Source organism: Harmonia axyridis, chromosome 5, assembly GCF_914767665.1.
Source record: "Harmonia axyridis chromosome 5, icHarAxyr1.1, whole genome shotgun sequence".
NCBI classification, from domain to species: Eukaryota; Metazoa; Arthropoda; class Insecta; order Coleoptera; family Coccinellidae; genus Harmonia; species Harmonia axyridis.
The window spans coordinates 29,750,701-29,764,718 of record NC_059505.1 but is presented as its reverse complement, the minus strand read 5'-3'; the positions used below and the strand labels follow the sequence as shown (position 1 = coordinate 29,764,718).

At 34.6% G+C, this 14,018-nt stretch overlaps 1 long non-coding RNA gene across 4 annotated transcripts; it reads right to left on the bottom strand.

The window, feature by feature from the left end:
* Nucleotides 1-766: 766 nt before the first annotated feature.
* LOC123681033 lies at nucleotides 767-9,897 on the bottom strand. 4 transcript variants are annotated; one of them, XR_006747591.1, is made up of 6 exons: nucleotides 9,738-9,897; nucleotides 9,545-9,682; nucleotides 8,798-9,063; nucleotides 8,575-8,703; nucleotides 8,343-8,515; nucleotides 767-1,056 (listed from the first exon to the last, which is right to left on the bottom strand). It is a non-coding gene; the product is annotated as an uncharacterized LOC123681033 (long non-coding RNA). The 4 variants fall into 4 exon arrangements; XR_006747588.1 differs by having other exon boundaries at nucleotides 9,545-9,868; XR_006747590.1 differs by having other exon boundaries at nucleotides 8,375-8,515; nucleotides 9,545-9,867.
* Nucleotides 9,898-14,018: the final 4,121 nt, after the last annotated feature.

Sequence of the window (14,018 nt, the reverse complement as noted above, 5' to 3'; positions counted from 1 at the left end):
ATCCTTGTTTGAATGCCTACGATAAACAAAGAATACAAAAATTGCAAAATTCATGCCTACGTCTGATATTTGGTATAAAGAAATATGAAAGAATCAGTTACACACTTCGCATCGTCAACTGGCTTAACATGAAGAATAGAAGACTTTTGCACTCTATTGCTTTGTTCATGAAAATTATCAACACTAAGACCCCTCCGTACCTATACAATAAAATTACATATCGTTCGGACGTCCACAATTTGAACATTCGTTTCAGGGGCACCTTGACGCCACCTATTTATTTCAGTGAATCATTCAAACGATCATTTTCATATAACATAGCGCAATGTGTTAACGGCCTACCAATGGATGTCAGAGCTATTACTAATAAACGCCTTTTCAGAATTTCACTATTCAACTTGTTATATGATGAACAGATGGGGGTTTTGACAGGGTAGATATGATTTTTTTTTTTATATGGTAGATTTATGAAAAGATATATATGTATATATTTTTTTTCTTTAATTTGCATATCTACAAATGAGATTTCATTTGTTTTTTTTTTTGATAGTTGGTTTTTTGTTGTTGTTTTGGGTGGATTTTGCATCGGCAATGCTGTGGATCAAAGGTTGGATTGAACAGGGCACTTCTTGAGTGAACTGAATCTCGCCTTTTCCTAGCTTGTTTTTTTTTCTGTGATATGATATTTGTAAACTGTAACTGAAGGAATAAAGACCTTTATTATTATTATTATTATTATATAATTATGGGAAATGAAATTGTATAATCAATACAGGAAGTAGTTTATTGTAAGAAAACTTACAGTTGTTCAAAATTATATATAATTATATTATATTATTATATAATATATTAATTATAATTAATTTCATTAATTTATGTAAAGGATGTATGTCATATTTTATTTTGATATTGACTGGTTCTTCTATCCACATTTGAACATTGTACGTCTCTTATATGTGTAACATGCTGGTTCAGTTAGACTTTATTACCTCGATTTTTTTGTCAATCTCATTTCAATGTTCTAAATTATTTGCTATGAAGTTCTGGTAGTCTCTGCTAAAAATGAAAAAAGAATATGAATTTAGAGAAAATGTTAGAATATTACTTCATCCGAACAAATTTCGAGAGAGACAACCAACCATACACTTGAAGTTTTACTTCAACGTCGTAGGTGGCGCTGCGAGTCTGCACGTGGCGCGGCCATCGAGGGCCATCGAGAGAGAAAACAAATATAGATCTTCGATGATCGAGAGCAAACGTCAGTGACATAACCTGAATGTTTTAGTCCTTCTGTCACGTCTTCTGTTCAGACAGCTGAACTGGGTTGAGCCCCCTTCTGAGTTGAACTCCCTTGCGTTCAGACAGCTGAACTGGGTTGAGCCCCCATCTGGGTTGGGCTCCCTTGCGTTCAGACAGCTGAACTGGGTCGAGCTCCTTTCTGGGTTAGGGCCCCCTTTCGTTCAGCCTTCTAGAACTTGCTTAGAGAAAAAGTGAGACTTACGAGAGTGTTTTGAGAATAAACGATTAAAACCATTATCTGTGTATTAGTGAATACTCTGTATTTATGACCCAAATATCCAAAAGGTTATGGAACCAGCAAGCTTCAAACTGCGCGACGAGGTAAACAATTATTCTGAAAATCTCACAAGAGAAAAATATTGAGGTAAGTTGTAATTTCAACTTAATTAACGAGGTTAGAGGAGATATTTTATTTAGTTCAGTGAATGGAAATGATTTATTTCATATTCATTGCTGAAATAGAGAATTCCTGTTATACAGTATATATTGTATTTGGAAATAATGTGTTTACCTATCTATTAGAGTTAAATCATGTTCACAACCTAGGAAGTTGATTTCAAGTGTAGAGACCTTGCAAATCTGATTCTTAACGGTTATTGAACGTTGATGTTTAGAGAAATGAGATATTTGACTATACACAGGTTTTAATAGAGTTAAATCATGTTCACAACCTAGGAAGTTGATTTCAAGTGTAGAGACCTTGCAAATCTGATTCTTAACGGTTATTGAACGTTGATGTTAAGAGAAATGAGATATTTTACTATACACATGTCTTATAGATTTAGATTATGCAGATGTAGAGATTCTGCATACTCAGTGTATCAAATTGACTTAGATGTTAGTGAATTCAGAGATTTCACATTCATCATTTGAGAAAATTATATTATGTGAATTTAGAGTTTTTCAGAGTCATAATTTGAGAGATGTACATACATCATTTGAGAGGTATCGATGAGAAAATTTCAGAGACTTTGCTAACATACTTTCTGTTTTAGATTGAATAATTTTAGAAAATTTACATAACACAACTAGAGAATTGGAACATGTAGATTTGAAGATTCTACATACATTGCTTGGAGCATGTTAAATTAGATGTTTCACATTCCATAAACATAATCCAGAGATTGAGATATTTTGAGAGTATATATATTGATGAAAAATTAAGGGAATTATTTATTTCACTAAACTACAAAAACTGCAGTATGGTAAGATTAGTGATAATCAATATTTCAGGGCTTCTTTCGTACAATGCTTGCTGTGCTGTGTTGTTCGTTTGTAAGCTAGGGATATTATAGGATTCAAGTATTCATCCCGTATAATGTACAAATGGCCATACCTAACTCAACAGGTTTTCATTGCAGTGCGTGATACCGCTTTGTAGTAAGGTGTATATATACGTGGTGGTGATGCTCGAAAACTTTAATAGCCATGTTTCGAATTGTATCAGATTGCTGTGCATCTGAGGCAATTCAGAAGCACGAAACGAAATTTTATATCTTATACCTGGTAGTAAATGTACTAAGAGAGCATATAATGCACAAAAATCTTAAAATACATAATATAAATATTTTGTTTCATAAATCCTGAAATAGATAGCAGCCAAAGGAAATCAAGGAAAACCGTTGGTGGATTATCATAGCGATTCCACCATTTCCGTAAGTGCAGAAGATATAGGTTTCATGCATTACGAGGAAAGAGAGAATTGTCAAAACCAATGTAAGTTTTTCATGCAATTAATAATTGCCCATTTCCTTGATCTTAGCTGACTAGAAAAGTATCAACGAGTGATACGTAGATGAGAGATGCTAGAGAAATTTTAGAGTCATTACATAAAACCCCCTTTTGAGAAATTAGAGATCTGAGAGAGGAGAAATTGTCGACAATGGAGAGAGTACAATAGAGAGAATAGAGAAGAGAATTTTAGAGTATGAGAAAACCCAGGTATATATATATAAATTAATCCATGTTACAGAGGTCATTAGAGATATGAGAATATTTTTGAGGTTAAATTTTAGAATTTGAGAAAACCCAGGTATTCAAAAATTAATTCATTTTACAGAGGTGATTATAGTTAAGAGAATAATTTCTGGGGTTAAATTCTAGAGCTTAGAAAACCCAGGTATTTAAAATTAATCCATGTTACAGAACAGAATTCAAATTTAAGATCTGGATGGACAGTCTATGATCAGAGCTTTTTGACAAATGATTTGTTGGACGTCATAGAGCCAAGTACGAGTAACCAAACTTTTTCGGAGGCCAACAAATCCAAGAGAAGTAATTAAGTATGAGACATTATCATAAACAGAATTGAGAAGAACTATTGAAAGAAAAATTTTGAATATCCGAGACCCTGTTGAAGTAAGTAGAGGTTTGAGGTTCTTCAGGAAGTGCAAGTCAAATGCGACACATACTTCAGGTAAGAGCATGTGAGGTGTGATTGAGCTAACTGCTCAAAAGATAAGATCTGCACTTTATCAGGCTGTACTACCAGTCATATCCAAGTTACGAGATGCAGATCTGACCAGGAGACAGATCCTAAACCAAGAAGGTAATTTAGACAAGATCAAGAACTTCATCAGAGAGAGAGAGAGAGAGACCAGAGAGATTGGAGGTTGAGAAGAGGTCTGAAATTGAAAAGGAGATTCCAAAAGTTCAACGGGTACATAAATTAAAATGCTTCCGTTGTAACAAAGAAAGACACTGGTCAACTGATTGCAATTTGAGGCAACAGAGTAAGTAAGTGATTCTGCTTCGGTTGTAGGACAATCAAGTTAGAGGATTGCATTAACAATGGTGGCACGAACGAGACTAGGCCCGTTAAATTTAGAGGATCGAGTAGAGTTAGGTTGAACACGCCAAGTTTCAACACTAAGAGACGGAGCCACGTAGACCAGAGGAGAATGAGAGAGAGTAAGAGATTCAACAAAGAGGGTCGCTCCAAGGCAAGAAGGGTTGGAAGTATAAAGCATAGAGAAACTAAAACAGGTAAACTTGATCCAATCATTAACTTCTTTGCAGATTCTGTAGCAACAGACCATATCGTAAATGATTGTCTGACTTGAGAAACTTTGAGAGATGTCAAAATATGAGTATAGAGAGCGAATAAAACGAGATAGCAGTCATTGTAATCGATAGTAAGGGTGAGTTAATCTTATATTTAGATTCTAGAAATGAGAATACTAAGAAATTGCAAAACGTATTTGCAGAGAAAGAGATTTCTGAAAATTTACTTCCCTTACGTAAACTCGCAGACTCTGGGTTCAATATTTACTTAGATGTCCAAGTCCTAAGAGTTTACAATAAGATTAATAATGAATTTGTTTTAGAGAACAAATCCTAAGAGTTTACAATAAGATTAATAATGAATTTGTTTTAGAGAACAAATCCTAAGAGTTTACAATAAGATTAATAATGAATTTGTTTTAGAGAACAGGTCCTAAGAGTTTATAATGAGGTTAATAATGAAATTGTTTCAGAGGACAATTACAAATCCTAAGTATTTACAATAAGATTAATCATGAGATTGTTTTAGAGAGTCGAGCAACGATAAGCGAAGAAGATGAGATGAGCTTGCAATCGCAGACACATTCCAATAACGAGTTATTAGGTTCGGAGGGAGAACCAGAATCTGCGATTGGGAGGGAGAAGTAATATAATCTCATCGTTTCAACTAAAGAGAAAGTTCTACAAGTTTTAACTGACAAAACACATGAAACACAATCTGAGCAACAAGAAAAATTGGGATTGCAGTCATATCAGTAGAGAGGTAATTTAGATCGATAACTTGGAATCAATCCAAAACTTAGAACGTGAAGTATGTATCATATCGACAATGGAGAAATTACACTTTGAAGAGACAGAATGAGAGCTGAGAAACAACCAGTTGACACACACTGACACGATGGGATTTATTAAACCACCATCTCATCCAGGTCAGTAAAGATTCATTAATGTCTACATAGAAGACTATTGGAGACTTGCTAAAGCATATCCATTAAAACAGAAGATGAGTTGGCTGAAGCATTAAAGAAATTCTTAATATCAACAAAAAAAAACTTGTTGGAGAAAAATGAGAAGGTATATTATATCAGATCAGATCAAGGTACAGATTTACCGAAAGGAAATTCCCAGAAGTACTGAGTAGAGAAAATATAGAGAACGAGAGAGCGGAGAGGATTGACTCAACGATCCAAAAGAAGGTTTGTACATACATGTTTGATCCCAGACTACCTAAGAGTATGTGGGAGATTGATGTTGATGCATTCATAGATGTGTACAACAGAACACACAAGTCTATCAGATATCAAACACCATTGACAAAGTTTGCACCAAATGCAAAATGCCACTTTGATCAAATTGAGAGATGTGGATGTATTGGATGTATTTGTAAGTATTATTATGTATTGTGATGTTCGCATACATTAAGATTCCAAAACCTAGCTTGAAATTTGGAGAATGTGCCCTGAAAGATGTCCCAGTGGGTTATACCGTGGATACTTGACGTAGCATTCAAGCTCGGAAAAAGTCCTTTGAATCTCAACATGTGAGATTTAACAAGAAACTTGCCTACGAAGATGTTTATAGAAATAAACAACTTGATGACACTAGAGAAAAATTAGAGACCCAGGAAAATATAATTGACTGGGATTGGATGAAAAACTCGAAAGAGCCAAAATAAGGGAACTGCCAATCAAAAGGCCAATACCCTGCTACACTTAGAGAAAACTGTAGAGGACGTAAGCTATGCAAGGTTTTTTAATTACTCAGAGAATAGTATTTTAGAAAGTGGGCTGAACGACCTCGGTCGATTGCCTTTGGATAACTAGTTATCAATAAAGATCAACTATTAATATTATTATTTTAGGTAAATATGAGAAAACCGATAGAGAAGAAGATATGAGGCTTATTTCTTCATTAAATAGAGAACCGATAAAATTCGAGGAAGCTATAAATTCTAGAGAAGGCCACTTATGGAAGAAAGCTATAAAAGAAGAAATTGATTCCATGATACAAAATAAGGTTTGGATTTTGGTAGATAAAAGGGATCTTCAAATATCTGGAAAACGGGCAAACATTATAGACTCGAAATGGTATTCGAGAGAAAATTAAAGGCAAATGGTCTTATACAATACAAAGTAAGATTAGTCATACGAGGCTTTAAGGTCAAAAATATCTATGACATTAGACCTCCAGTAATTAGAACTACATTTGCAATAATCAATAAGTATGATTTACATGCTTGTCAATCAGAAGTAAAAACCTGCCTTTTTAAATGGCACTATAGAGGAGATCTATATGGAGATTCTTTATGGAGTAGACATTGACAATGAGATCAAATGATCTTATGTATATAAACTCCGGAAAGCCCTATATGGACTGAAGATAAGTCCAAAGAGATGTAATAAGAGATTCACTGAAGAGATCCAGAATCTTGGTTCAGAGAATGATATACATGGACCTTGTTTATATATACTTGGAGGAGAAATGATATAAAGAGAAACCGAGAAGAGAGGTATATAAATCAATCAATCAAATTATACCATGAATATATTAGATAGATTGAATATGAATGACTGCAATGCTCAAAATACTCCTATGGTAACCAGACAGGTAGAAAACAGGATTAAGAGAAATCAATTGGAGAATCCACAAGATGACTCAAATGAACTAGAGATGAAAAGAGTTCCGTATAGAGATGAGAAGAGTTCCTTATAGAGATGAAAAGAGTTCCTTATAGAGAAGCGATTGGTAGCTTAATGTATCCATCAAATGGTAGACACTACGTTTGCTGTTAACTGTTTAACGAGAAAAAAAATGAAGCCGATCGAAGCTGATTGGAAAGGTGTAAAGAGAATCTTCAGGTATTTGAAAGGTACTGTGAATTCAAGTCTTAAATTCACCGCTCAAACTTAATACTTAGAGGCATTTACCGATGCAACATTTACAGACCATACCGACTTTTCTTCAACTGAAAGGTATGTTATTAGATTATTTGGAGATGTAATAGCTTGGAGAAGCCATAAACAAACTTATGTCACATCGTCCACTTGTCAAGCCGAATATCTAGCTATGAGTGATGCTTGTCAAGAATTAATATCTCTTGATAAGGCACTTAGATTTGTGGTAGGAAAACTGATGTTTCCTATAACAGTCTGGTGTGATAACAAATCCGCTGGAGAATGCACCAAGAAAGATGGTAGTCACAAACTAAAAGTATTTGATGATCATTTAGAGGACTTAGAAGACATATGGTTAAAACACATGGTGATTTCAAACAATGTGTTGAGTATAAGAGAACCACAGTGAGGTGGACTCCAACGAAAGAGAATGTGTCAGAGATACCATCAGACGGTCATGAGAGATTAACTCAAAAACTAATGATTTAATAATCTTGGAATACTAACTCATTGAATTTTTGTTTTCAGAGTATTTCTAGAGACTAGAGTATAAACTAATTGAGTTCTGTTTATAGATTAGACTTAGAGTGGAGAATGCTGCTTGTAGTTCGATGAAGGGAGGGAGTGTTAGAATATTACTTCATCCGAACAAATTTCGAGAGAGACAACCAACCATACACTTGAAGTTTTACTTCAACGTCGTAGGTGGCGCTGCGAGTCTGCACGTGGCGCGGCCATCGAGGGCCATCGAGAGAGAAAACAAATATAGATCTTCGATGATCGAGAGCAAACGTCAGTGACATAACCTGAATGTTTTAGTCCTTCTGTCACGTCTTCTGTTCAGACAGCTGAACTGGGTTGAGCCCCCTTCTGAGTTGAACTCCCTTGCGTTCAGACAGCTGAACTGGGTTGAGCCCCCATCTGGGTTGGGCTCCCTTGCGTTCAGACAGCTGAACTGGGTCGAGCTCCTTTCTGGGTTAGGGCCCCCTTTCGTTCAGCCTTCTAGAACTTGCTTAGAGAAAAAGTGAGACTTACGAGAGTGTTTTGAGAATAAACGATTAAAACCATTATCTGTGTATTAGTGAATACTCTGTATTTATGACCCAAATATCCAAAAGAAAATTCATTTTCATAGAAGATGCATACTATTCATTTTTTTTCTTGGGAAATAGATTTACTTCTCAATTTTCACTTCTTAGATGTTAGTTCTTCTTGGCATTGACCCTATGTTTGGAAAATTTTCCATTGATAGTTGCAAATAATCTCCTCTTTCCTTCTGCATTGAGAGTCTTCAATTGTTTTACACATTTCAGCAAATCCTAAAACAGTTGAAATAATGAATTATACAAAAACTTGAATTGAGCTTGCTTTAATTTACATTTTCTGTGTCATTGCTTATAGATGTGAAATTTTGTGAACTAGAAATGGTTTCATCTATAAAATGTCCCACATCTTCATTATAGTTAACTTGTTGATGGCTCAATAATTTCTAAATTGTTGTCGTCATCTTAAACAGAATTTATTCTTTGTCCGAACATAGTAACAGCATGCAAATGCTTGCACAATATACCTAACTTTGATGCTATTAGTGGAACACTCACATTTATATTTGTGCAAGCATATTTAACAATGACTACAATATCCTAAACCACAATCTGGATCACATGATGATATAAATTGTGTATTATAATATTTATCATCATATTCAGACCTCCTCTATTAAGGCTTTCATTGTTTCTGCTTTTTTGAGATTCTACAGAAATTTTTTGTTGATAGCTGTTGGAGTTAGGTCTTTCATTTCTCATAAATTTTCATCCACATCTTCTCATCAACTATTTCTTCCAACAAATCTGATAGCTTTTCAACTCTAAAACAATGAATACTCGTAAATTGATAATTGACCATATTCACCGTCGCCATATTTTTATGCGACAATACCAACTACCCAGTGTTCCCAACGAAGAAATATTGAGTTTACTAGAAAAATTTCACAATATAAAGTTTATAAGTGAAGTTTATGTGTACCTTTTCTGGCTGCTACGCCAGATAGGCTTGTTTGGGACAACATTGTGCAAAAATTTCACCTTTTGGAAATAAAAAGATTAGTGAAAGGTGGTTTTCTGAACAAATTAATTGTGGCCGAGTGTATAAATGAATGCTTCGCTCCATTTTTGGAAATAGTCAGTGGAAGAATAGTCTTTATGGCTGATAGTATTTTTGATATTAGCGGTATTTTTGTAGTAAACTCAATATTTCTCCGTTGGGAACACTGGGTAGTTGGTATTGTCGCATAACAATATGGCGACGGTGAATATGGTCAATTGCAAGAATAGAATTATGTATAATACCTTATTTTCTTTTCCTTCTATTTTATTAGATTTCAGATATTTATTCAAGCTCTCTATCGCCATATTTGTATGAATACCTGCTCATATTCTTTAACAATAGGCCACATCATTATTCTCTGTTGGTTTTGAAAGTAATGACTTAAAAATATCCATGATTAGTTTCGTTAGAAACAATCTGCCAAATTCTGCTCACTTTTTCAGATAATTTAGGAATTTGGGTAAAATTTGTTCTTCCTCATTAACCAATATATTTGTATGAATTAAGCAATAAAAATTGCTCTTCAACACTTTTTCACTTGAAAACTTCGAATATACCCAAATAGAGGCAAATGTATTGTCACTGTGTCTATTCATGACAATTGACAAGTGTCAAGTAATGATTTTAGACTTTTTAGTTGCAGATCCTCGGGAACTCGACGATGTACGACACAGCTAAGATGCATAGAATACCTGGTGTGTTTACGGATTCGATTTTGTTTCAGACTTTTTGAGAGACCCACCTGTTGCTTTGGTGGTGTGCTTCACCAGAGTGCTGTAAGGTGGCGCTCTTTGAAATTTTTCGAATTCCCGCATCTGCCTGGTGCCGTTTAAAAAGGAAATACTGGTTTTAGACACTGCAAACATTCACAATAAATTACAATTCAGTTCATATCGAATTTTTACTCAAATGAATGGAATATAATGACAGACCATAGAATATAAAATATTATTATTATTCTATAATCAAAGTTCACGACAAGAGCGTAGAAATAGAGGGGTACTGGGGGTAATTCATAGACCTAATATCAATATGTGATATTTGGTCTATGGGGTAATTACACGGTGCTCCTAAATTGGAGATACAAATGAAAATGACAGATTTCCGGATCATTTTAAGAAAAAAGTCCTATAACATGAGTCCCCAAACATTTTGTTTTGAGATACATGTGTTGAAGTTCAAGTTATTATCTCGTATAACCTTCCCTTCACAAGATATTTAATATGAATTGGCCGCAGATATTCCAGTTTAAAGTTTTCACTATGTGATATGCTAATTTTGAATGCAAATCTACAGGGTGATATATTTTCTGGAAGGATGCCTGCTTCCTTCCTCCAAAACTTTATTTTGGTGAATGGCTGTTAGTTTAGAAAAATGTAGAAAAAAACTCTGGTCCAGTACTACACTTTTTGGTTTGTTATAGTTTTGTCGTATCTGCTATCGATTTCGAGAAAAATCTCTAGTAATCCTCAGGAAAATCCGAATTATTATAAAGATCCAGCTAGTAAGCTCTAATGAATGCATTAATCATAAGTTTTGGTATTTATTTACCTAATCTGTAGCGAAGATTGATAAATATTTGATAAACTGTACGACACACTAGAAACAACCTGTATATTGAAAGCAAAGCCTTTGTGGGCTCATATTCATGAAACTTTTTTTTCTCAAAATTATCCAAGTAATTTCTCATTTTCCTTCGTAACTCTTATTTGAGAACAAGGTAAGAACAACCGAATTAGTAACAACAAAAATTATTTCGAGTAATTTGTTTCAATCTTCATTATCAAACTTCTTTTTCTAACATTACAGATATGAATAAAAGTTGTCGTCAAAAATTTTTTTTTCGATTATCCCTCCCCAAGAAAAAAAAAGATCTACGCCCTTGGTTCACAAGAGTCGAGAATTGAGAGAAATGTCAAATGTAAACGATGTATGCGCCATCTGAAAATCCCGCGATCTCTCGAAATCAAGTAGGTATAAATCCGAAAAATCTCCCGTTTTGTCTGAAAGTTTTACAGGTATAAGTAGACACACCAGGTATTCTATGCATCTTAGACACAGCCGATTCACGAAGAAACCCGAATCATCGATCGGGTCCAAATATTTGGTCCGTTTTAGCTTATCCTCCTTCCCACACCATTCGGTGAGACAGTGTTGCCGAAAGTATAAACTCAAGATCGGTATAAATGACTGCGCAAAATCGGTGTATTTGGGGAGGAAATCGGTGTAAGGAAGATTTTACCAAGAATATCAATTTATTAAAATGATATATAAACAAAAGAACATTTAATTAACTGATAATACATTTTCTTGTAACCAAAAATAACATTAAGTGAAAAAATTAATAAAATACAATATTTTCATTGAAAAATAAAAACATAAATTTTCCCCACAATTGGGTATTCATGAGTTTGTCGACCCGTACCAATATGATTTTGACATAGTTGAGGTCATTTCTTGACCAATGTCAAAATCAAAACAGTTAGGTCCTGTTGTTTTTATCAATCTTTTTGCGTGCAACAAACCGGTAATTGTTTCGGTTGACAGTCTGTTGCGTTGAGTCGTTTTCATATGGTTAATGGCAGAAAATATTCTCTCCACGTTTGCCGAGGAATGGGGTAATGTGAAAATATTAAACACGAATTTAGTTACAGTGGGAAAAGTGGGAGTGCCATCACCATTCTTAATATGAACCACTTCTTCCCAAAATAATAACGTATCGTCAGGAAACTCTTTAATTATTTCCGTATTCCGCAGGGTTCTCCATTCTGTATCACAGTTTTGGAAATCTGTGTCGCCTATTAAACCGGGAAACAATCTGCACACTGGAATTACAGAGGCAGTTTTGCCTTCCTTAACATTCCTTGCTTCGAAAATATTCAAGTCCCTAATAATATTGTTTTTTATTGGGAATCTTTGAATTATTTGTTGACAGGCCTCTAGATAGAAATCCAAGCACCTGACTTTAAAAAATTCAATTTTTTCTTCACTAAACATGTATGTATAAGCCGGAAGTCCCAAAATTTCGAAAGCGCCAGTGGTCTGTAACATGAAGGCCCATGACCCTTTTGAATCTTATCTTTATGTATCTAAACCGAGCAAGATGTCCTCATCTAATCTCTTGTCTATGCATCTAATTATAAAAAATATTTAATTTTTCGGTAAAAGATTCAATTTCGACATAATATCTATGAAATTGAAAAAACGGTATACATTTATCCCCTTTCGGTACATCGGGAGATCAGTTTCCAAATCGGTATAAATCGCGATAAATCGGTGTTTTCGGCAACACTGCGGTGAGATGAGAAGTGAATCGGGAGCTTCGCGTCGACCCCTTTAAATACGCCGGGGCCGATGTTGTGTGGCGCATTACAACCATAGCGCCATCTCTGAGCAAACCGAGTCACTACAAACAAAAACAGAACCATCTTGTTTCAATTTGTCGGCAATTGCCCTCCAAATTTTTTCTCTTCATTAGTATCATGATAAAATCGGTGATTTAGAATTTAGATTATATAAAATTTCCTTCTCGCGCACTAAATATATCAATTTTTCGGAATCCATTATCAACGAAAATTACGTGTTCCAGAACTAAGTGCAACTGTCTGCTAATTCACATTATCCGTTCAAACGTGTTCCGACACGTTCATACAGACTCCGCACATACGACATCAGACAAAATATTCTCTCGGAGAATACTGAACCGAACGAATGGCGAATGACACGATCGGTGACGGACAATGTGAATTATTTCATATGAAACGCATCAAATGATATTTGTCGTAAACGATTCGCTTGGTGTCTGAAGCGATACGTGTCGGGTAATATGCTTCGACCTTTAACAAGAAGACATCATCAAATGTTGAATTAGTTTATGATTGGTTTTCTTAATTGCAGTTGAAATGAGAATTGAGATGAGATGTCTTTCTTGATGTTGTTATTTTGTTTTCGAAAATTGACCGAGTTTCTCTTTTGATAACGTTATCTAATGAGTCGACTAGGGAGTCTTTTTGTATAGATCGCTAATTTTGGTTTCTCTGGGCTTATTGAGTATATTTTTTTTTAAATTTGTTCTGTCTGGACATAGTATAAGGAATGGTTATACTATGGTCTGGATACGTAGGAGTTTGTAATAATTCGATTATGAAGTTTTACATATCGGATTTTCATAGAGAATCATTGGCCTTATAACCTGTTTGTATATTTTGGATTTAACACTGAGTTTACTAACTATCTCTACAAATTAATGGGAAGACGCTACTGAGTTGGGAATTGGTTTTTCCAATTTTTTCATGAATATGTTGATTGAAATTCAGTTTTTTATCAAGAGTGGCTCCTAAATATTTCAAAAAAATTATTTTCTTCTATAGGCTGGTTATAAAATGTTTATGTTCTTGGGTTTGATACACGTCTTTTATGAGTGAAGTAAATTAAGTTTGTTTTGAATGCATTTATTTTGATTTTCCATCGGTGATAATATTCCTCTAAGACGTTCAGGTGTTCTTGGAGATGTTTGGTTGATTGCGGTTTTGACCAGGATTCAGAAGTTATAGTCGTGTCGTCCACGAAAAGATGATTTTTGAATTTTGGACTAGGTATCATTTATAAAAATTTTGAATATATCTGGCGATAATAATCCCCCTTGCGAAACTCCCGCTGTTATCGGGGTTTTTTTGACAATACGTTTCGTACTTTGACTTGAAATTTCCTGTTGTC